This window comes from Hippichthys cyanospilos, chromosome 3 (assembly GCF_059441005.1).
Source record: "Hippichthys cyanospilos isolate Australia breed blue-spotted pipefish chromosome 3, RoL_Hcya_1.0, whole genome shotgun sequence".
In the NCBI taxonomy this organism is placed as follows: Eukaryota; Metazoa; Chordata; class Actinopteri; order Syngnathiformes; family Syngnathidae; genus Hippichthys; species Hippichthys cyanospilos.
Genome location: NC_142371.1, coordinates 13953677 through 13976246, shown reverse-complemented (window position 1 = coordinate 13976246; position 22570 = coordinate 13953677). Strand labels below are relative to the sequence as shown.

The following is a 22570-nucleotide window of genomic DNA, read 5'->3' as shown; positions in this document are numbered from 1 at the left end:
TCGGGAATAGGTCTTTAACGAGTTTGCCTGGAAGCGGGATGAGCATGCAGGATGTCGGCTTTGCTGCATTAACCAGTTGTGTAAGACACTCCAGGGATACTAAATCAAACTGGGACAAGGTTACCAGACTTTCATGAGCCTGATTGTCCAAACTAGCATCACCAATCACAGAACCGAGGGTAAGTGGCGCTGCCTTTATTATTTCGTCCCTTATTACCTCAATTCGCTGAGTAAATTGTGTGCTGAATGGAGGGAACTATGATTAATCTGCTGCCGTTGCATCAGCAACTAAAATTTGTCTCATTAAAACTTAGAACTTGCATCATTATACGTGGTGCTGTCAAAACTTAAAATAATTTAATAATTTAAAATAAACATCCATTGAATTTTATGAAGTCCAAGTTTCAAATCTGTGTTTAATATAAGAAGGACATCCTTTTATTTCTTTGCTATTAATTGAATATAAATGAAATAAATTAACACGAACATATTAAAAATTAAACAATAAAGAAAATCTATGCACTCCCCAAAAGAAACGGCGGTCACAGTCGATCTGTCTTTTCAATATCTCCTGATTTTTCTTCACCGTAGTAGCCTCTCGGGTGTCTGATAAAGTGTTGAAAGCACCATAGCGCATTGAGGAGCTCTCTTTACCTTTGTACTGAGATGTACAATACTGTATATACTGTATATATACAAATTAAGTTTGCAAATCCAGTGTAGCTCCAAACACCAAATCAATCCTTTGCAAACGAAAGGCATTCCCAGCAGAACTATTTGCCAGGGTTAGCTGATGCCTCTGGTAGCCCAGCAAAGTCTAGCTCATACCCCTGTTCATCCAGCCAGAAAAACAGAAAAGATGAGCTCATGCACCTGCTAGGCGAGCCAGAGAAATGACCACTCATAGTTCGTTGATTGGAAGTCGCGGACATAACACATTCCCCCGCCTGGGATAGGTTAGCTAATAGCTACGCTACGCCTGTAAGGCAGATGAGCCAATTCCCTAGCCAACGTCGCATAGCTTGGTTGCTGAGCATAGCATCGATACCAGTGTGCATTCAATCACATTGAGTTCAACGTGAAGCCTCTAGATGGTGAACTTATGACTTGATTGGCTATTGCAGCTGTCAATTAACGTTCCCATATCCATTTACGCATGTGAGGAAGCCCGCAACTTTTGCTGCGAATGCCCAAGCCTCTGGCTGATTGCAGGAAGATTTCATACTGCCTGGCAACACAAGTTACCTGAATTCTAATTGGCTAAAAACTCCAACTTAAAACTATACCACTGGCAGGAGCGTAACCAAATGGATATAATAAGACACGACAAGAACGAAAAATAATTGTATATATAAAAATAAAACAAAATACAAATACTAAGTAAAAATAAATTTAAAATTAAATTGACTTTCATTATAGTTATTGTAATCACTGTAGTTTATCATAGTTATGATAATGATGTCAGGTATTGTTAGGCCAGCATGGAAGGCCTTGCTGGCCCTGACGGCCCACTATTGGTTAATGGTAATATTACACCTAAACACTACAGCTACTCATTGCATACTTGCAGCATGATACCTGTAGTCACATTCACAGATTTTTTTTGCCCCTGTATATTTTCTATATTTTCAGTTAATTTGGTTAATTTTTAAATTTTGGAATAGTCAAGTTTGTCTGTATAACCAATAATCACCACAGTCTCAAAGGAAAAGATTAACAGTGAAAGATCCTTGCGAGGTTAAGCGGCTCTACAAAAGGGAGGGATGGATGGATGGATGGATGGATGGATGGATGGATGGATGGATGGATGAATGGATGGATGGATAGATGGATGGATGGATGCATGGATGAATGGATGGAGAGAGATGGAGTGAAAGAAAGAGAAAGCGATTGTCTGTGAAATGTGTCTAGGCTCAACGGATCAAAGGCAGATTACAGTGACAAAAAACTCAGAGGGAACACACTCAAAAAAAAACACACCAATTCAACAACCCCCCCCCACACCCCCCACACACACACACACGCTGTCACGTTTTGAGCAGATATTACATTACACATGTAGTGACAAAAGAAAAATAAATACTGCTGTAAAAACTGTTAGGGGGTACAAAGAAATTGAAGAAATTCCAGAAATTAATAAAACAAACATTACAACGGGAACATGTTGTCTGGGTGACATTCGCAAGCTGTGCTGTGATTGTGGTTGTTACCTGAGTTCTGAGCAAGTGACAACATTTTCAGTCAATAAGAGGCAAAAAGTTTCTCCCTGAGCTGTACAAACAACAAGTATATTTGCTGCTTAATCAGTTCCACTAACAGGAATAGTAACCAGGATGCAATGAGTAGGACTGAATCAAACATAACAATACTGAACGTGTATAGAAACATGCACCCATGACATTAAAAATATTCACATCTACTCAAATTATGCAATTCTATAAATAATACATGCAATGTTAAATTGCTAATTCTTGCATGACTATTTTACACTTTTAGTTTTGTAACTTGGGTTGCCTGTTCAGAATTACACTCAAATGGCAGAGCCCATCATTGAGCATGGAGGAAATGTAGCTGGAGCTTATTAAATGTCACAAGGGAATAACCTTATATGCACAACGACTTTCATACATGGAACTCCGGATTGTGAACTTCTGGGTCATGTCCAATTACCGGTAGTCTTCGTGAGAATACACTCAAGTCTTTGCATTACATTGTATAAGCTTTATTGTCTTCACTGCCAGATGTCTACTTGAACCTTATTTTACTAATGTTTATTCCTTGTGAATTTATCTTGCATTCTTTATTCATAAGTAGCGTCAGAAAAACACAAATGAAAACAGACACACAAGGGCAACAGCAGCAAAATATTATTTCACATTTCCATGTTTTCTGATTTTAATCATCATGCATAGTTGATAAAACATCACCTCAAAGCTCTTGGCCTCAATTGTTTAAAGCGTGACCTCAACACCCCAGAAATGCTTTACAATAATAAGCTCAATGCAGTCTCACTAAGTCTAAACATGGAATCCTGATCAAGTTTGTCTAATATAAATTTTATTGATCGGAAAGAGACGGCTCTTTTGCCTACAGCTGTCGACTAAAAATGACATCAGAGTTGCTCAGAACTCAGGTAACAACCAATTATGGCTCAGCTTGTGGCCATCACATGACATAAGTGATAAATCAGGTGAGCCGTGACTGTTGATGCCTGTGGGAGTATAAAGAAGCCTTTAAGGTGGAGGAATGAATCGAAAGATAACTCAACCGTTTTTAGTCTGATTAAATCTTTGTTTCTCCATCAACATTTTTCTTTGATTAGTATTTAATTAAAATTCTCTTCACATCTTTCCCAAGTTGTGACCAAAAAAAGACTAAGGTGAACACACGCCACCTTTTGTTATATAAAAGTAAAGTGAGTAAAAATGTCTATGTTTTGAATGTCTGGGTTTGCCAGTTATGAAAATGGGATAAAGATCAGCACCTCCAAATCTGAGACAGTGGTCCTCAGTCGAAAAAGGGTGCAATGTCCTCTATGGGTTGGAGATGAAGTTCTTCCCCAAGTGGAGGAGTTCAAGTCTGCTGTGATGCTGACGCTGTAACAGTCTGTCGTGGTGAAGAAAGAATTGAGCTGAAAGGCGAAGCTTTCTGTTTACCGGTCGATCTACGTTCCTGCCCTCACCTATGGTCACAAGCTGTAGGTCGTGACCGAAAGAACAAGATCCCAGATACAAGCGGTTGAAATGAGTCTCCCCTGCAGGCATCTGGTTAGGATGCCTCCCGGACGCCTCCCTGGTGAGGTGTTCCAGGCATGTCCCATAGAGAGGAGGCCCTGGGATTGACCCAGGAGATGCTGGAGGGACTTTTGGCTGGCCTGGAAAAAGAGGCTGTAGAGAGGGAGGTCTGGGCTTCCCTGCTTAAGCTGCTGTCCCTGTGGCCCATCTCCGGATAAAGCGGTACAAAATGAATGGATGGAAAATGGGGTCCCAAGCTAAAAAAAATAAATGTTTTTTTTTTTTTAGACTAAAACTCAATGGAATTATTTTTTTTTATTTTGGGACTAAAATAAAGGGTAAAATGCTCAAAATACATCCATTATCTGTGTTTGCTTATCCCACTGGCATGCTGGTGCCAATTCCAGCAGTCTTCAGGCAGTAGGCAGGGGACACCGTGGACTGGTTGCTGGTCAATCGAAGGGCCTACCAGGACAGACAACTATACATGCATCCAATCACATCTCCAATCACACACATCCTTATATTACGTCTCTCCGTGGTTTGGAAAATAAATAATGCTTGGCTCAGATGGATGACGTGAACAGTGTAACAAGAGATTCATTTGAATTGCAGTCAATGACGTTTGGTGATTGGGTGACAGGGTGACATCTAAAGGACAAATTTGGTGCAACAGGGCACAAAATGTGATGTGAGACAGCCAATCAGTTTTGGCAAGGTAAAAACAGGAAACGGAAATATAGCTTGGACTTCCAGATGAAAAACACACATTTTAAGAGTAGGATATAAATGATTATAAACATTAAAAACTAAAACGCTTGAAGAATTCTTAACACAAAACCCCGCGAAAACCGCGATATAGCCGCCCACCCCACACACACACACACACAGAATATATATATATATATATATATATATATATATATATATATATATATATATATATATATATATATATATATATATATGTGTGTGTTTTTAAATTTTATAAATGTGAAAAGTCTTCATTTGATGCATTTTATTTAATACAAATATGACTGCAGTACTGTACACATATTTACTCAAACCTTAAATGATTGAACCTTATACACTAACTGAACAGTCGCTACCACGTTCCATCTTTTGAACATTCGCGAGCAGCTGCTCGGACATCGAATTAAAGTGAAGCCTCTTATATCATAACAATACACTTGCAATTTCAATTTATAACAAAAGAAATCTAGGTAAAAGTCAAATTTCCAAAGTTGTGCATTTCTCTGTTGCTGTCTATGTAGGCACACAGATGAGTGTGTGCGTTTGCTCTCGGCACGCCTACAAGTCACGTGATCGGCTCCCGGTGACCAAGCTGTCAATCAATGTGCTTACTAGCACGTTCATAACGTGCGTGTGTGCTGAGCTGAGCGCACACAGGCAGTTACAGGAGAGATAAAAGCAAGCTTTTGGATCCTCTTGCCTTTTGTAATAAATTGGAATTTAAAGTGTAAACTTTATATATGTATGTAAACTTTATTATATGTATACAGTCAACCCCCCTACTTCACGGTTAATGGGGGGTGTGTCAGGTTCATTTGTCAGACATTTGTAAGAAACTGTACACAAAAAAGGAGACAAGGCAATCTTCCCAACTCATGCATGAGGGGAGCGAAGAGGAACTGGCCAAGGACAATTCTACTGCGCTCTACCAATCTCTCCGACTCCCCTTACTTTTATTTGATACAGAGATCCTGAACTACATGAAGGTCCCGGCCCTCAAGGGGCAGGAAAAAACGCAAGTCTATGGCCGGGACCTTGTGTACTTGTCCTTCTATGTGTGAGCATGTGGGTGAGAAACTAATGCATGTATGAAAAAACACGTTGCGGAACATTCTGATAATGCATAGCGAAAACATCGGTGAGAGTCACAGCTGGCAGGCTTGAGCGGCCTTCCTTCTGCTTGAGAGAAAACAATGACAAGGTAGTTCTTTTCCCACAAACAGTGCACTCATTCTCCCAGCGTACCATCAACATACTTAGCAGTACATCAGCAGTTTATTTATTTATTATTATCATTCAGTATATATTTATTCATTCACAGAGCAAATCATTTCTTCATTGCGAGCATTAATATTTTGTAGCAAATGTATAATCACTATATCTACAACTATTCTAGCAATAGTTATTCTAACAGGGTGTCAACCCCCCGCGAAGTCTGAAACCCGCGAAGTAGGGTATCAGTTCCTAGATTTCTATGTACACCCAATATAGCCGCAGTAACCATAAACAATGCTTTTTTTGTTGTTGTATTTTTTGCGTATTTTATTTCCTTTCTCCTATTATTTAACATTACACTATTGTTTTTAACATTATTAACATTATTGTATATTCATTACATAAGTAATACAGTGGGCCCCCGGTTTACGAACTCCCTCATTTAGGAACTTTTCAACTTACGAACGTAGACTGCGGTGTTTTACGAACTTTTCAACTTACGAACGTAGACCGTGGTGTTTTAAACCTTTCGTCTTACGAACAATCCATCATGCCGGTCAATGTGGTGTCCGTACAAATTTTTTCGCTTTGATGCAACAATAAAATCAATTGTTCTCGCATGTCGTGGTAACGCCGATAAGCTATTGCTCTTACAATGTCACAGTCACTGTCTCAGTCACGGTGTCAGTCACGGAGATGCCGATATGCTATTGGTCGATTAACGTCACGGTCCCGGTCTCAGTCACTGAGATGCGGATATGCTATTGGCCGGCGTCACGTCAATCACAGAAATACAGAAACAGACTTTGCAAACTTTATCTGTTATACATGGCTTCTAAAATTGCTAGTGGCGGTAAAGGAAGAAGTAAGACGATGATGACAATAGAAATGAAGCAGGAGATAATAAAAAAAAAATATGAAGGAGGCGCACGCATAGTTAACCTTGCTCGTGAGTATGGCCGTAACTGCTCAGCAATCTTCTAAGGGCAAGACTTTCCTTGCCAGGGGACAGACCTCGGTCAACAACAAATTGGAGAGGCTTCTTCTATTATGGATTAAAGAGGAGGAAATCGCCGGTGATATGTTCTCGTTTAAGAAAATAAATCAATAAATTCTTCGGGTTGGTCTCTGCTCCCCTCCGCCTCCACCCAGCTCAAGTCACCTCGCCCAAAGGTAAATGTCATTTTTCCTTTGTATTTATGGTATTTAATTTAACTGTACAGTAGGTTATGTTACGCATTTTTAATATGTGTATAAAGTTGTGATGTTTTTACCTAAGGTTTTTGCACGCGTTGCACGCATTCACTAATTAACATAGGTTTGGATTGCCCGTCAAACGAGCAATTCGAGTTACGAGCATAGCCACTGAACGGATTAAGTTCGTAACACGGGGGCCCACTGTACTACTTAGTTTTTTGAGAATTTGTTCTCAGGACAGGTTATCTGCACCAAGACTCCGGTGAAAGAGTACGCAAGTCATCACGTTGAACTTCACATTTATTTTGGCTCATGTATGGTGTATCATGTAGTATCTGTTGAATAATAAACCAACAACAATGTTAAAGTCAGTCAACTAACATATAAACACTTGCCGAACTTTAATCTATGAATTTACTGTATTTTTCGCTGACATTAGCGGGTTAGCAACAACTAACAACAACTACTAACTATAAAGTGCAACCTCTACACAAACGAACACATAAACAGAATAAACACTCATCGCTTACTAAACATCGGCATGATGACAAACTATAAATATGAGCTTACGTCACTACGTCACCGTAAAGAGCCAAATGACACACAGAGAACGTAAAATAGGAAATGGAGATGCAACGCGACCGGACAAATTAAAAGCATGCATTTCAAAATAAGATAAAAAACGTCACGAACTCTAACGCTTGAAGAATGCTTAACACAGTTATTAACTAATATTACTTAGTTATTTGATGAATACAGTACTGCATAATGTACTTTTTACAATTTTTTTCCATTTTTGCACATTTTTTAATTTTTCCTGGAAGTAGGAGGGATCACTGTATATCAATCAATCAATCAATCAAATTTTATTTGTATAGCCCTGAATCACCGAAGTCTCAAAGGGCTTCACAGATGAAAAGAGGTCATGTCGAGACATCAGAGTGATACAGAGACATGTCTTCGGTGTAAGCTACACAACAGCATCCCCTGTCAAAGCTCCCAGAGGGGAAGGAAAAACTGCAAAACTCCCAATTTGTGGAATATCAGAAACCGTCAGAAGGGACCACAGGTGGGAGGAACCCCCTTCCAGGCCCACAGGTTGAAGTGGATGCTGCATGTACCAAATACAGACTAGATACACAATACAGAAAAATACAGGTACACAATATAGATTACAGAAAACATATTGTGCCATATAGTGCAACGTTGACAAAGCCATTGTGCAGGAACCTTCCCACAGTCCAACCAAGTGGACCGCAGACGGTCGATCTCTTAACCTGCAATGGTCGATCAGCGCAGGGCCAAAGAGGGGCAGTCAAGTCAACCTTCACCATCTCACTATACCCCTCTCCGAGCCAGGAGAAGGGGGAAGGAAAAAAGAAGAAGAAAGCTGTAGACAGGCCCACTAACTAAATGCTTTTCGAGTATAAATGTGTTTCTACTGCAGTGAACCCTCGATTATCGCAGTAGATACATTCCAGAACCGGCCGCGACAGCTGAAAATCCACGGAGTAGTGCCCCCACTTTCACATAAAAAAATAAATAAACAAAAAAAAAAAAAACACAGATTCTTTGGGAGAAATTTTTTAAGCGTGTAAAGTCTTCATGGTATAGATATTATTTAAGACAAATATCACTGCAGTACACATATTTACTTAAATCTTAAATGATTAAAACTTATACACTGTACAGTAGTGAACTTTTCCCCTTTTCCTTTGAAGACCTGCGCAGCTGCAGTCATATTAGCAGCAGCCCGGACATTGAATTAAAGTCTAGTCTGTACACGATTACAGATTATTAAAATGAATAGTTTGCACTTGAAATACTATTTTATTATGAAAGAAATCCAGGTAAGAGATTTCCAACGGTCTGGTGAACGTCTGCTCCTTAGTGTGTCTCTCTGTGCCTCGAAAATATGTGTGTGTGTGTGTGTGTGTGTGTGTGTGTGCGTGTGTGTGCGTGTGTGTGTGTGAATTTGCTCTTGAGTATGCGTGATGACTGACACAAACGTGCTTGTGGGGTGGGAGTTGGGGTGGGAGTAGATTAAAATTCCACAGGCACATGCAATATAACTCATAAAGCGCACTCCGACGCTTTTGTTGTCAACAGGCAGGAGGAAGAGACACTCGACAGTAAAGAGCAGATGGTCCAACAGACCATTGGAAATCTCTTACCTAGATTTCTTTTATAATTAAATGGTATTTCAAGTGCGAACCAAACAATGTTTGATCATGTACACATTAGACTTTAATTCAACACCCGGGCTGCTACGAAAAGGACCACAGTTGTGCGAGACTTCAAAAGAAAGGGCTTCACTATGTTCTTCTGTCGGCAGGCGGCAATTGAGATTGCTAAAGCAGCTTCGATACTGGCGATTGTTATATTACAAGCCGTAACAACTCGCGTCGCTGAATTGCCAGAGGTGATGGCAGCCATCTTATAATGTTCGCCTTGTCCTTAATGTAGCTAGATTCATTCAATCCCAAATGGCAGCTACGGCCGAGTAACTTTTCCCTTCAAGAAGTATCACCTCAGCAATTGTCATTTTATGTTGGCGTTTAGGCTCAGTACAAGACTTCACAGGAGCAGCACGCTTGGGAGCAATCGCAAAAGTTGAATATGTAATGAAAAAAAATCTTTGAAGTCATGAATCTGCTTAATGAAAATAAAATCTGCGATGTGGTGAATCTGAGAAATGGAAAAAAATCTGCGATATAGCAAATCCACGATATTGGAACCGTAGAAAGTAGTGAGGGTTCACTGTGAATGTTTAGTGGATCAATGGTTTACGACGTTCCTACCTTACGTTTTTTCACCTTACCATGTGGACCGCTACGTTTTTTGTCCCCTCTTTACACCATTTTTTTCGCCTTACGACACCTCACACATGGTGGTTAGTCTACGCGCATGTCTACTAGGGGCAACGCATTCTACAGCACTACAATGCTGGTCTACTATTGGTCAGGATCATGACTCCCTAAGATAAAGGTCTACTATAGGGTGGCGTCACGCGGGTCACGAAGATGCTGGTATGCGGACGGGGTCACAAAGATGGCTGCCGAAAGACTTGATCTCGTTTGAAGGTGCTTTCAATATTGTATTTATTGTGCATTTTCGTGCTTAATTCAAACTTTAATTGGTTGGCCATTAGTCCCAAGATTGCTAGTGATGTCAAAGTGAGAAGTAAGAAGATGATGAGTATGGAAACAAAGTTGGAGATAATCAAGAAATACGGAGCCTAGGCTAGGCTACCCTCACGAGTGAATATGGCCATAACAAGCTTCACTTCACTTCACTTCACTTCACTTCACTTCACTCAAAGGTAAATAAATCCTTTACATATATTTGTATTCATCTTGTTATTTAATTGTATGCATGTATATTATATATAAGTAGCACTTACTATATATTGTGATAAAAAATTTTAATATGTATGAATTTGTGTTACGATCCCAACCGGGGAACAGATTAATCTCGTAAACCGGGGGCACACTGTATATATCAGTGGCGGTCCATGAGTTTCACACGTACGCCTTCTGTGATGTCAGACTCTTGAATAAATAGCTCTCATGTGCACGCGTACGCATTACTGGGCTACACACGACACTTCGACATGGTTAGGTAATCCAACCCACAGATTCTTGGTTGGGGGACGACCACTCCGTCACTGAGGGATGCTGTCTCCATGTATTGTGGTCAGCCTCGCCCAAGCTCATCATTTACATCAGTGGTCCACAAAATAAATCTAAGGCGTTGAACGGTCCGTGGTGATAAAAAGGTTGGGGACCGCTGATCTACATGATCAAGCTCACTTACCCGAGGAAGCTGCAGTGGACCACGAGCAAATGAAGCTCATTTTTTGCTGATCTTTCTTAAGAAAGCCTCCTACAGTGGGCTAGTAGCCGCCTCAGCATCCAGGCTTGGGATGAAGACCTTTCCAAGACACATATGAATTACTCATGAGGTATAGTGGGGTGTGTTTTCAACATATTCATTCGACACACCTCTGAAAGTGTCTAAAAGTTAAAAGAAAGGTAAAGTCTTTCATCATTTCTAAGCCTGATTTCAAATACTTGCTCATTCGTCTTCTGTAACACCGCCTTCAGGTCTGGCATTCAAACCCAGTACAGTGAGGCCAGGACTAACTTAAAGAAGGCATCAAAGAGGATTAGACAGCAGTCCACTCCCACCAGCCGCAGAGAACCGCCCTGACATTGCAGGAACACAAGGTGAGACAGGTGCTGAACAGTGTCACTCCAGGAAAGAAAGCCCTGACGAAATACTTGAATATGTTCTCATGGAATGTGCTGACCAGCTGACTGGGGCACAGGCTCACCACAAGGTTGTGTATTGAGCCCTTTACTGTGCTAATTATTGATCCACAACTGCACACCAGCTCACTTCTCAAACCATAACCAAGTTTTATGATGATACATGTATACCTGCTGTACAATGACAAGAAAGGCATTCTAATTCTTAACACAATTGGAGGTTAGACCCAACAGCACACAGAGACAGGCTAAAGTGGTGAGTAACTGGTTTATTGAAGGCAGGGGAATGAGGCATGTGAGCAACAGTGGCTGGTTTACACACTAAGTCTCAGGAGACATGGAACCAACAGATGGAGCCATGCCAGGACAAAAAAAATTCCCATCGGGTGCAGGCAGAGTCTTGGTCAGGCAGGCAGAGAAGGTCTCCCTACCAGGGCAGCAGGAGTTCAAGTTGTCTGGAGCAGTCAAATTCAGATCAAGCAGGTTTTCGTGCAGAAACGATAATTGGTTATACCTGGTGGTAATTAGGCTAATTAAATGGAATGTGGTCATTTATTGATGAGGTAGAGTTAATTGACTTAACTGGCAGGCTGTGACTGTGAATGAATACACGGGAATCAACCGCTGTCTGTCATCTACTTCATTATTGTGAAGAACACAAACGCCAGCCAAACATTGTGAGAAGACCATTCAGTGTTTCAAATTAAACTGCATTTTAACTTGTAGTGTATGATACACGAACAGTAAGCTTTATTTTGTTTTTTAGTTCTTCCCAGAAGTTCGTCCTCCGGACAATGGGCTCCTTGATCTTAATCAGTTTTGAGGTAAACAACAGGTTTTTTTTTTTTTTTAAATTCGTATGACATTCTTTTTTTCAGCTGACATTTGACTTGACTTGTGATGTCATACCGGCATCTCACTATTTGCAGGTAAGAATGTATGTATATTATGCACCTAATTAAAACATTCTGTAGTGAAAAGTAAAACTGAGATGATGATGATGTCAAAAGTCCCTGTGCTAAGAGAACTAGGTATGGCGGCATGGCTTAGTGGTAGAGTGGTCGTCTCCCAGCCGAAAGGCCGTGGGTTCGATCCCCCGACCATCAAGACCATGTCTAAGTGTCCTTGAGCAAGACACTGAACCCCAAGTTGCTCCTGATGCTGCGTCATCAGTAGGTAAATGACTAGTTAGTGTAAAGCGCTTTGAGTACCTGAGGTAGAAAAGCGCTATATAAGTGAAAGTCCATTTACCATTTAGGTAGGTAATTACTTTGTAAAATGGGGGCTCGGGCAATTGACAATCCTTTTAATTTGACAGAAGTCTGGCTGGAACCGTGACTATCCAGTGGAGAATATCCAGCTTTGAACAAACTAGCAAACTAGCAGGGCAATATCTGGATCACAATTCATGAAGGAAGATCAGTTTTCTGTGCTGTCAATAAACTTACCAGTTAGACAGATCGGGAGCGACATGCACACACTTGTTGATCAAGCTAGTGATGTTTGTGGGTGATATATGCGGGTAACTCAGACTTCAAAGTTAAGCATTTTTGTCCATTTCTTGGATTGTATCCACTGTCAGTTGATGCTGATGGCAATACACTCAATAACAGTCTTTGACAACTGATCAAAGCAACATTCTCCATATGCACAATGCTCAAACTTTAATTGGTTAAATGCCAAAAACCTTCATGTTTGCAGTACACAAGCGGCAAAAATATTTATTTATGCATGCAAAGCCATTACACACTCGTGTACACACACACACACATGTGCACACACACAAGATTAGTGAGTGTTGGCCTTCACAACATTTGAATGAGGTGTGTTCTGAGTTGGCTCAGGGCTCTGAAGGCAAAGAGCAGCTTCTCTGCCGTTGGACAAGATAGCCTCTGGCACTACACGCACCCGCAATCTTGCACGCCGATACACACGCGCACACACGCACACCTACACACACACAAGCACACCTACACACACACGTTAAATCATTTATAGAGATTTGACAGTCAATAATGATGGATCCAGTAACCTGCCAAGACACATTGTGACAGACTGATGCAAACCCTCACTGATAGACCAACAGAGGAAATCTAACAAATTGTACGTTTTCTTTCTTGTAAGCAATCATTTCACTTTTACTCTTAAGACTCCTGACTTTTGAAGTTACTGTGTTCTTTTTTCTCCACAGTGGCAGTTGGGGTAAATTAGAATTTGAGTTAGATGATGTTTTTTTTTCAATGCTAATCAACAGTGCATCATGCAGCTGATGAGCTACATTTATCAATTGTACCTATCCTTATTAACTTTGTCTTTTCACTGTGTTTGTTACTGCGCGATCAATTTCATCCAATGTGCAGCATTTTGCATGCTGCAATGGCAGTTCTAAAGTGCGATATAACAATAGTTGAGTTGAATTTTGAATGATCAAGTCTGGCTACTTTGCTAATTTGTTCTGATGCAAACTTTTTTTCTCAGTCACGCATTTTTGCAGAATTGATTTCAGCAAACATTTGGTCTATTTCACTTGTGCGCCTCTTTAATTCACTCTATCCTTCCCTTGCCACTTTCCTCTTCTGTCATTCTCCCCTACACACAGGCTTCTACCATACCTCCCCTTTAGCCCCAGCGCCTCCCTGTCCAGGCATTAATATGTATGCTTTGGGCTGGAGTGCACACTATGGGGAGATGGGGCCTGGTGTGTGTGCGTGTGTGTGGTGGTGGGGCTTCTATGCGTGTGTGTGTGTGTGTGTGTGTGTGTGTGTGTGTGTGTGTGTGTGTGTGTGTGTGTGTACGCAAAACCAAATGTGTGCAGGGAGGCAAGCTGAGGACAAAGCCAGCGGTGATAATGAGGCCGCAGGGACAGAACCAGACAGGCCCCTCTGCGTCTGCCTGTGTGTGTGTGTGTGTGTGTGTTTATGTGAGAGAGTAGAAAAAGGGGCTCATCGCCTCAACTGCTTTCCCCTGTGTCCACAACTTCAATATTGTGGCTGGTTAAACCTGCAAGCTTCCAATGCACACCTCAAATAACTCACATACAATGGCCGCACACACACACGCACACATACACACACACGTATACGGACGCAAACACACGCATACATACAAAACATGACCTTGGGGATACACAGACACATAACTAAGAAAGTGATTTTTGTTATTCTGTCTGTGGAATTTTAAATAGAGGTGAAGCAATTCATATTATAGAGGCCAAATCTGGCATGACCAAGCAGAACATTAGTGCTCTTTGCACTTCCTCTTTGTACAAATATTAGCCAACAAAATACTGACCAATGCAATAAAATAGCTTTACAACAACACATTGACAATTAAATGTCACAGAGGCTTCAAGTAACAACGTATAATTGCTGAACTGACAACTATGCGATGTACTGTACATGATGTGGAGTCATAGCTGCAGTGCTGAGCAAATATCATTTACTATTTGTGTCAAGTTGTTGTGAAGTACTTCCAGCTTGTAAAACAAGATGGCTGACCTTCCTCCCGGCAACTACCGCAACCAGGTGGACCACCACAGCACCTGAGAGGGGATCCGCAACAAGCTCCATCAGTATGTTTGTGTGCCTGTTAATAATGGGCATATTATTTTTGAGGTTACTGCATCATTAGAATCAGTTCATGTTAAAGAATTGTTCAAAAATTGCATTTAACCCCCGAGTGGAAAAAAATCAAAACAAAACAAAACAAAACAAAAAAATCCGATTGTGAGATATGTCGGTCTGCTACGCTGGACACTGGAAGCATCACTGACAGATTTCACCCACACTTGTGCTCACCATCTTCTTACTGTTATTAAAATTAGTGCTTCTGATTTATATTATTATCATTAGTATGATTATTATTATCCATCCCTCTATTTTCTACAGCCGTTTATCCTCACCAGAGTCGCAGGCATGCTGGTGCCTATCCCAGCTGTCAAGTGACTAACAAGCGTTCGTCATTTGAACCAAAGTTAGTGAACTATATTTGTAAAAGCATCGACATTTAATGGGGTCTTATATGAAAATGAGTTATTGTCACTGATTTTTACAATTCCAAATACACATATCCTGCAGGGTTTCGAAATCTAAATGAAACTGGTAAACATTTTGTATGCATGTATCGCCATCCATCCATTTTGTAGACCCGCTTATCCTCACAAGGCTCACAGACTTGCTGGTGCCTATCCCAACTGCCTATGTGCAGTTGGCGGGTGACACCTTGAACTGGTTGCCAGCCAATTGCAGGGCACACTGAGACAAACAACTATTCACGCATCCAATAAAACCTAAGGACAATGTGGAGTGTCCAATTCACCTGCCATGCATGTTTTTGAAGTGTGAGAGCAAGCTGAAGTGCCCAGACAGAACCCGCGTGAGGTGGGGGGGCTCAGACGAACCTAGGGAAAATGCTTTTTTGTTGCCGTGTGAAGTGTAATTGCGATTAAATAAGGATTGTCACATTTTTCTTTTTATTTCAGGCACTTTGATGTACAGTGGGCCCCCGTGTTACGAACTTAATCCGTTCAGTGGCTATGCTCGTAACTTGAACTGCTCGTATGACGGGCAATCCAAACCTATGTTAATTAGTGAATGCGTGCAACGCGCGCAAAAACCTTAGGTAAAAACATCATGACTTCATACACATATTAAAAATGAGTAACATAATCTACTGTACAGTGAAATTAAATAACATATACAAAGGAAAAATGACATTTACCTTTGGGGCGACGTGACTTGAGCTGGGTGGAGGCGGAGAGGAGCAGAGACCAGCCCGCAGAATTTATTGATTTATTTTCTTAAACGGGAACTTTTCTCAAACTAGAACATATCACCGGCGATTTCCTTCTCTTTAATCCATAATAGAAGAAGCCTCTCAATTTTGCTGTCGATCGAGGTCCATCCCCCGGCAAGGAAAGTCTTGCCCTTAGAAGATTGCCGAGCGGTTACGGCCATAATCACGAGCAAGGTTAACCATGCGTGCGCCTCCTTCGTATTTTTTTTTTTATTATCTCCTGCTTGGTTTCTATTGTCATCATCCTCTTACTTCTTCCTTTACCGCCACTGGCAATTTTAGAAGCCATGTCTAACAGATAAAGTTTGCAAAGTCCTAACAACATTCCTTCCTTCCGTTTTTGACTGATTTTCTCTCCTTCCTTCCGTCCCGACCAGCTGTGCCATAAAGCTAGATAAAGGCGTTCGGCCAATAGCATATCGGCATTTCTGTGATTGACGTGACGCCGGCCAATAGCATCTCCGTGACTGACTCCATGACTGTCACCGTGACTGAGACAGTGACTGTGACATTGTAAGAGCAATAGCGTTCGACCTCGTCGTTATGAGCGTCATCTTCTAAATTAGTTGACGTAGCAAAACGAAAATAAATGTACGAACACAATGGGCTGGCGTGTCGTATTGTTCGTAAGACGAAGGTTTGTGCGTAAGTGCGGGACAAAAAACTTCTCTGTCCACGCTCGTAAGTCGAAATGTTCGTAAAAGAGGGTGTTCGTAAACTGGGGGCCGACTGTACTTGGTCACTTTTTTTCAGTTTTAAACTAACCTTTAACCTGTATAAATGCTGTAAAAAAATCATTAACAGTTGTTGAAAGTTGATTTATCTTGCTTTCTTCTTTTGTTATTGTTAAAAAGGATACAGGTTTTTACTATTTTTATTGATAGTAAACTTATATATAGATGGTATCATGATAGAGGTGTTTTTGAATGGTTTTCTTTTTCCTAAGGAGGTCTTTGCAAAATATAATTGAGAAGCACTGGCTTAAAGTGAATGTGTCATATTTAGATCGCTATTCATTGTGAAAACCCCCTATACATTTCAATAAGGTGTAATTAAATGTGTTCCATCAAATCAACATAATTTTTTTTCTAGTAATCCCTATTTGTATTTCCTGGGGAGCGCCACTCAGATGGGGCAGTCATGTTTCTTTTAGCAACGGAAAGTAAAAAAGGAAAACTTCTGCCAACTTCAACTAAATAAGATTTTAAGTAAGAATTTAGTTGATTGCAAATAGTGCGCTGCATACACTAACCAGTGTTGACATATTTGCCCAAGTTTTGTAGGTTCCGCACTATTGCATTGTGCACTGAAACCAATGGTAAATTGCATTTGTACACTGTAGTGCACGGTGCTGCATTTATCTGCTGAAACGTCAACTCTAAATTTTCCACAATGCGTTTTTAAGATCTTGTGTCAAAGTGCTGGCCTGTCACAGATTGGCGAAGAGTATTTATTACATGACTATTCTGCAACACACTGCTCTCATATCCAACTAGGCATGGGCCAATATCAGATTCTGACAGTATGATAACCTTGAGAAAAATATATTAAAATTAAAAATACTACTCTAAAGTATATCATATCAAAATATTTTTGCAAAATAAACATTTTATCCATATTAAAAAAACATTTTATTTTTTATTTGTTACTGTTTACATTTGTTTTCATAACAAAAATGCATTGTTCCAAATTAATATAAATATGTAAATAAAACCAAATCTTCAGTGAGCAAAACTGGTTTCAACAACAACAACAAAATAATTCATCTAAATTAAGTATATATCTACAGCACAGCAACGTTAAAAAAAAAAAAAAAGGATTGATTTGAAATAAACTTTCATCACTCCGACTACTATATGTATTAACTCATTGGTTCTCAAATTTGGGTATTTGAAGGAACCCCAGGGGGTTACAAGAGATTTTCAATAAAACAAACATGCAAAACTCCTTTTAAAGTAATTATTGAATTAATTAAATGTTTTGTGAAAATTTCAACTCATAAAACAAGTTTTATGTTCAGTAGGTTATTCAATTTCCTTATTTTAAAATACTCAGATTCTCCCCCATACTACAATGGTTTGACTCAACTTGTCACTTGCCACTGTCAACCTGTCAATCAGGTGAAGACGCATATAATGGAGTGGTGATTAAACCGTAGATTTTCTGAAAAACACAGGCGCAAATGCAAAAATCGGCCAAATCAGTGTTGGCAAAATTTACACCCACAAATGGCAACTCACCCAAGGCAATGTTGCTTTTCTGTAGGGAGAAACTTGGAAACATTTGCATGAAGCCAGCACTATCTAAACACAAAAAAATAGATTGGTAAACCGCCCCACATTTTTAAAAGGACACTCTAAATCTCAGAATATGCTGCAGAAGACCTCCATAACATCAGTCAAAGCCCTGGATTTTTCTGTGGACAAATATTTATATATATCTTTGTGAACAAATCGAACAAATATTTATTTATAATTATTTCTTTTTGAGAATAGGTCTGACACTTAAGTTGATGATTTTTGTGGACAAATATTCATTAATAATTTAGTTAATTATTAATTTTTGTGAACAGACCTCTACTATCCCATAAGAGGAAGCTATATGTTGAACATTTTTCTGTGGACAATTATTTATTTCTAATTATTTGTTGGTTAATTTGTTTGTGGATAAGTAAAGTTTGAAAGGTTCTAAAGTTTATTAAATCAGACACTGATTGCATGTTTTAAGTTCTTTTTTTTTTTTTTTTTTTTTTTTTTTAACCCCAAGCTTTGCGCTGGTTATAGGTACCTGGCTGAAAAAATATTTCGCATGGGCTAAATCACTGAAAAAAGGTTGAGAACTACTGTATGAACTAATAGTACAAAGTTGATTTTGTCATTTCAAATTGATGAGCATTTATTTTCTGCACACCACTGAAACACGTAAACACAAATTCTCTCTCACTCTCTCCCTTCCTCCCTCCCTCCCTCCGTCCCTCGTATTATACTGTACACATGAGAGGAGGCTCCAACTGGCAATCACTTCAGGGTGTCCCACGCCTACTGCCAGTGCCTAAGCCTGTGACCATTGTGAGGTTAAGCTGCTCTAGAAAATGAATGGAAGGATGGAGTAAAACATCTGTTTAGAAAAGAACATGCAGCATTATCATTCTCTGACCTAACCTGCTTGTCTACTGTGGCAAAGTCATTCTACCCTAACTATGAACTTGGTAACTAGAGATGGGATGAGACACAAATTCCAAAAGACATCCGTCTCAAAAAATGGAATCCAAGAACAACACGAGATTTTGGCAAAATATTTAAAATTACAATAATAATAATAATGGCCAAGAGAAATGTTTTCACTTTTCAAAACATTTTCTTTTTATTGAGTAGACTGCAAGAAGATTAACACTCTCGTCTGTAAATGTAAACATAAACAGGACAGTCACTTTTGTTACCGGCTTGTATTTGCTCATGTTAGCGGCAGCGGTTGGCATTAGCGCTCAGCTCTGTGTCACAAAAGTGCTTGCTCATGTGGGCGTTCCGTCAGTGACTTGCCTTTTCACATAATTTGCCGTTGGATGTCCACCAGTAAATACTGTGTAGAGGCTATTTCAGAGCACACTGTGTAGAGGCTATTTCAGAGCACCTATTCATCTATCAATTTTGTCTATGTCCGATATTTAATTTAAAAAATAGTGGCTGCTGTCTCCGAAACAACACACTGCCATGTTGAACCAACCAATCAACATTTGTTAGCACAACATGCCCCCTCGAGCTACCCGGTATGTAACCGAAGATCCTAGTTGGAACAAAGCGCTTAGAGGGTTCCTGGTAGATGCTTAGGGGAACCCTCCAGACCTCAAACGTTTTTTGGTGTGAATGGAAAGGGAGACTCAAGCTAACATGGTACAGCGGAAGAGTTCCTGCTGTGTGAAAGGGGCTATAAAGTAACTATGCTAGTAGTGCTCAAAACAAAATTTCAATACGCAGCCAGCAAGAGTGTTGACCAACCTTGATAAAATCAACTTTTTATTCAAAAGTGTGCCTTAAAAATATTTTTTTTCTCCACATCTCACTCTTTTCTCCATCTCACTTGAAGCTCCACTGCCAAAGGTAGGTACATTTCAATGAATTTAATTTAATTTAATTGGAACTGTTGCTATAATTTGATTTATTTGAAATTAATGTCATCATTTTAAAATGTTATGTTTATAATTAGTGATTTAAGGGTGTTTTATATGATACGGTAATAGAATTTTTGGAAGTACATACAGTATGAACACATGACTGGAACATACGGTAACAACTTCCGTTCCCGTTTAAGTTCAGTTGTTCAGAATGGAACTAAAATTGAAGTTGAGGAGCATCTCTGGTTTCACTGCAGTCTGCACTGGAAATTTTGAAAAATCGTGTCCTTGCCCACCTGGGCAGTATCTCCTTTAAACTTGGGTCCGCTACCAGAAGCGTGGGAGCGTCTGAGATAAGCGATGGTCAGCATGACATAGATTCCCTGAATCACTTCACAAGGACATACAGCAATGACATCAGAATGCCATTTGGAATAGATACAGTAGGTATATATATATATATATATATATATATATATATATATATATATATATATATATATATATATATATATATATATATATATATATACCATAAATTCCGGACTATAAGCCGCTTCTTTTTTCCCAAACTTTCAACCCTGCGGCTTATTCAGTGATGCGGCCAATTTATGTAATTTTTCTAACGGCCGCTAGGGGCGCTCGAGGAGAAAAGGTAAGATTAAGACCGGTGGAATATATGCGTCGAGGAAGACTGCAACTTCCTGTCTTGTGCATAAATTAAATTAGCGTGACCATACCCTCATCATGGAAAATGCAAAAAGAAAGGCATATGACACAGGACAAACTCCATTCCAGCTGTGATTCCTGGGGGCACAACGAAGTATTTGCAGCCGCTTGACATTAGTGTGAATCGTGCATTTAAAGTGGCGCTCCGTGTTGAATGGGAGAATTGGATGACTAGCGGCAAGAAATCTTTCACTAAAACTGGCCGCATGCGAAAGGCAACTTTTTCACAAGTCTGCCAGTGGATCCTGACAGCGTGGGGCAGCGTCAAAAAAGTCACCATCACCTACGGGTTCCGAAAAGCCGGTCTGCTGCGTGACGGAGAGGAGGGCACAGTGACAGCGAGAGAGAGGCTGAGGGAGTGTGTGACTACGTCTATACAACACTGTTTCATTCCGACACTGAGGAAGATGACTTCGATGGCTTCAGTTCAGAGGAGGAAGATGAAGACGGCTTACCGTGATTTTTACCAGTATGTTCTTTTACCAGACCTGTTTTACCAGACCTGTTATACTGTGTTGCTAGCGTGTTGCTACCATGTTGCTAGCGTGTTGCTACCATGTTGCTACCATTTTACTACCCTGTCACAGGCACCGTTTGGGAAGAAAGTTATATTATTATTGTTAAGTTATATTGTTAAAACTTTGAAAACTCTCTGTGTACCGTCTTTCTTTGTAAATATGTTTACATGTTTTAATGTGGAAACATGCGGCTTGTATGCAGGTGCTGCTTGTGTATGTACAAAATCGGTTTTCCTCTAAAATGTAGTGGGTTGCGGCTTATAATCAGGTGCGCTTTATAGTCCGGAAATTACGATATATATATGTAGTCCGGTTTATAGTCCAGTGTGGCTTATCTGTGCTAGCCACCAGCAAGCAAATGTGTGTATCTGTTCGAGGTTTCAATTTATGGAACAACCATGAAATAGAACTGAAAAGATGTTAATCATTGGCTGTGCTCAAAGAGTTTTAAAAATATATTATTAAAAAAAAAAAAGTCTAAATTGTATAAGAAAATGCATACATTTTCGAGTAAATTTGTGACGTGTAAATTTTATATACATTACACAGTATATATGATTATATTTGTGTATTTATGATTGGATATATGAATTATCTGCAATGTGTTATGTTCACTAAAATAATCTATCAAACAAAGAAAGCTAAAAAAAAGATGCTATTAAAGTATTGATTTCAATTTTGAACGGCTAATTAACTAACAGTATTCTGTTAGTGTTGAAAATATTCATCCATCCATTTTCTATAAATATGTTGGGACTAAACAAAAAATATATATATATATATATTTTTGCTCATATTTTGCTGCTGCGGCTATATATATATATATATGTCAGGTTCAGTTGTTAGACATTTGTAAGAAACCACACACAAAAAGGAGACAAGGCAATCTTCCCAACTCATGCATGAGGGGAGCAAAGAGGAACTGGCCAAGGACAATTCTACTGCGCTCTGCCAATCTCCCCGACTCCCCTTACTTTTATTTGATACAGAGATCTCTAACTACATGAAGGTCCCGGCCCTCAAGGGGCAGGAGAAAACGCAAGTCTATGGCCGGGACCTTGTGTACTTGTTCGTCTATGTGTGAGCATGTGGGTGAGAACCTAATGCATGTATGAAAAAACACGTTGCGAAACATTCTGATAATGCATAGCGAAAACATCGGTGAGAGTCACAGCTGCAGGAACGCTCCAACTGGCAGGCTTGAGTGGCCTTCCTTCTGCTAGAGACAAAACAACGACAAGGCAGTTC

At 39.9% G+C, this 22570-nt stretch overlaps 1 long non-coding RNA gene across 1 annotated transcript; it reads left to right on the top strand.

The window, feature by feature from the left end:
* Positions 1–9030: 9030 nt before the first annotated feature.
* On the top strand, positions 9031–15570 carry LOC148425823 (uncharacterized). Its single transcript, XR_015865094.1, has 3 exons — positions 9031–9982; positions 10051–11128; positions 11937–15570. It is a non-coding gene; the product is annotated as an uncharacterized LOC148425823 (long non-coding RNA).
* The last annotated feature ends 7000 nt before the right edge of the window (positions 15571–22570 follow it).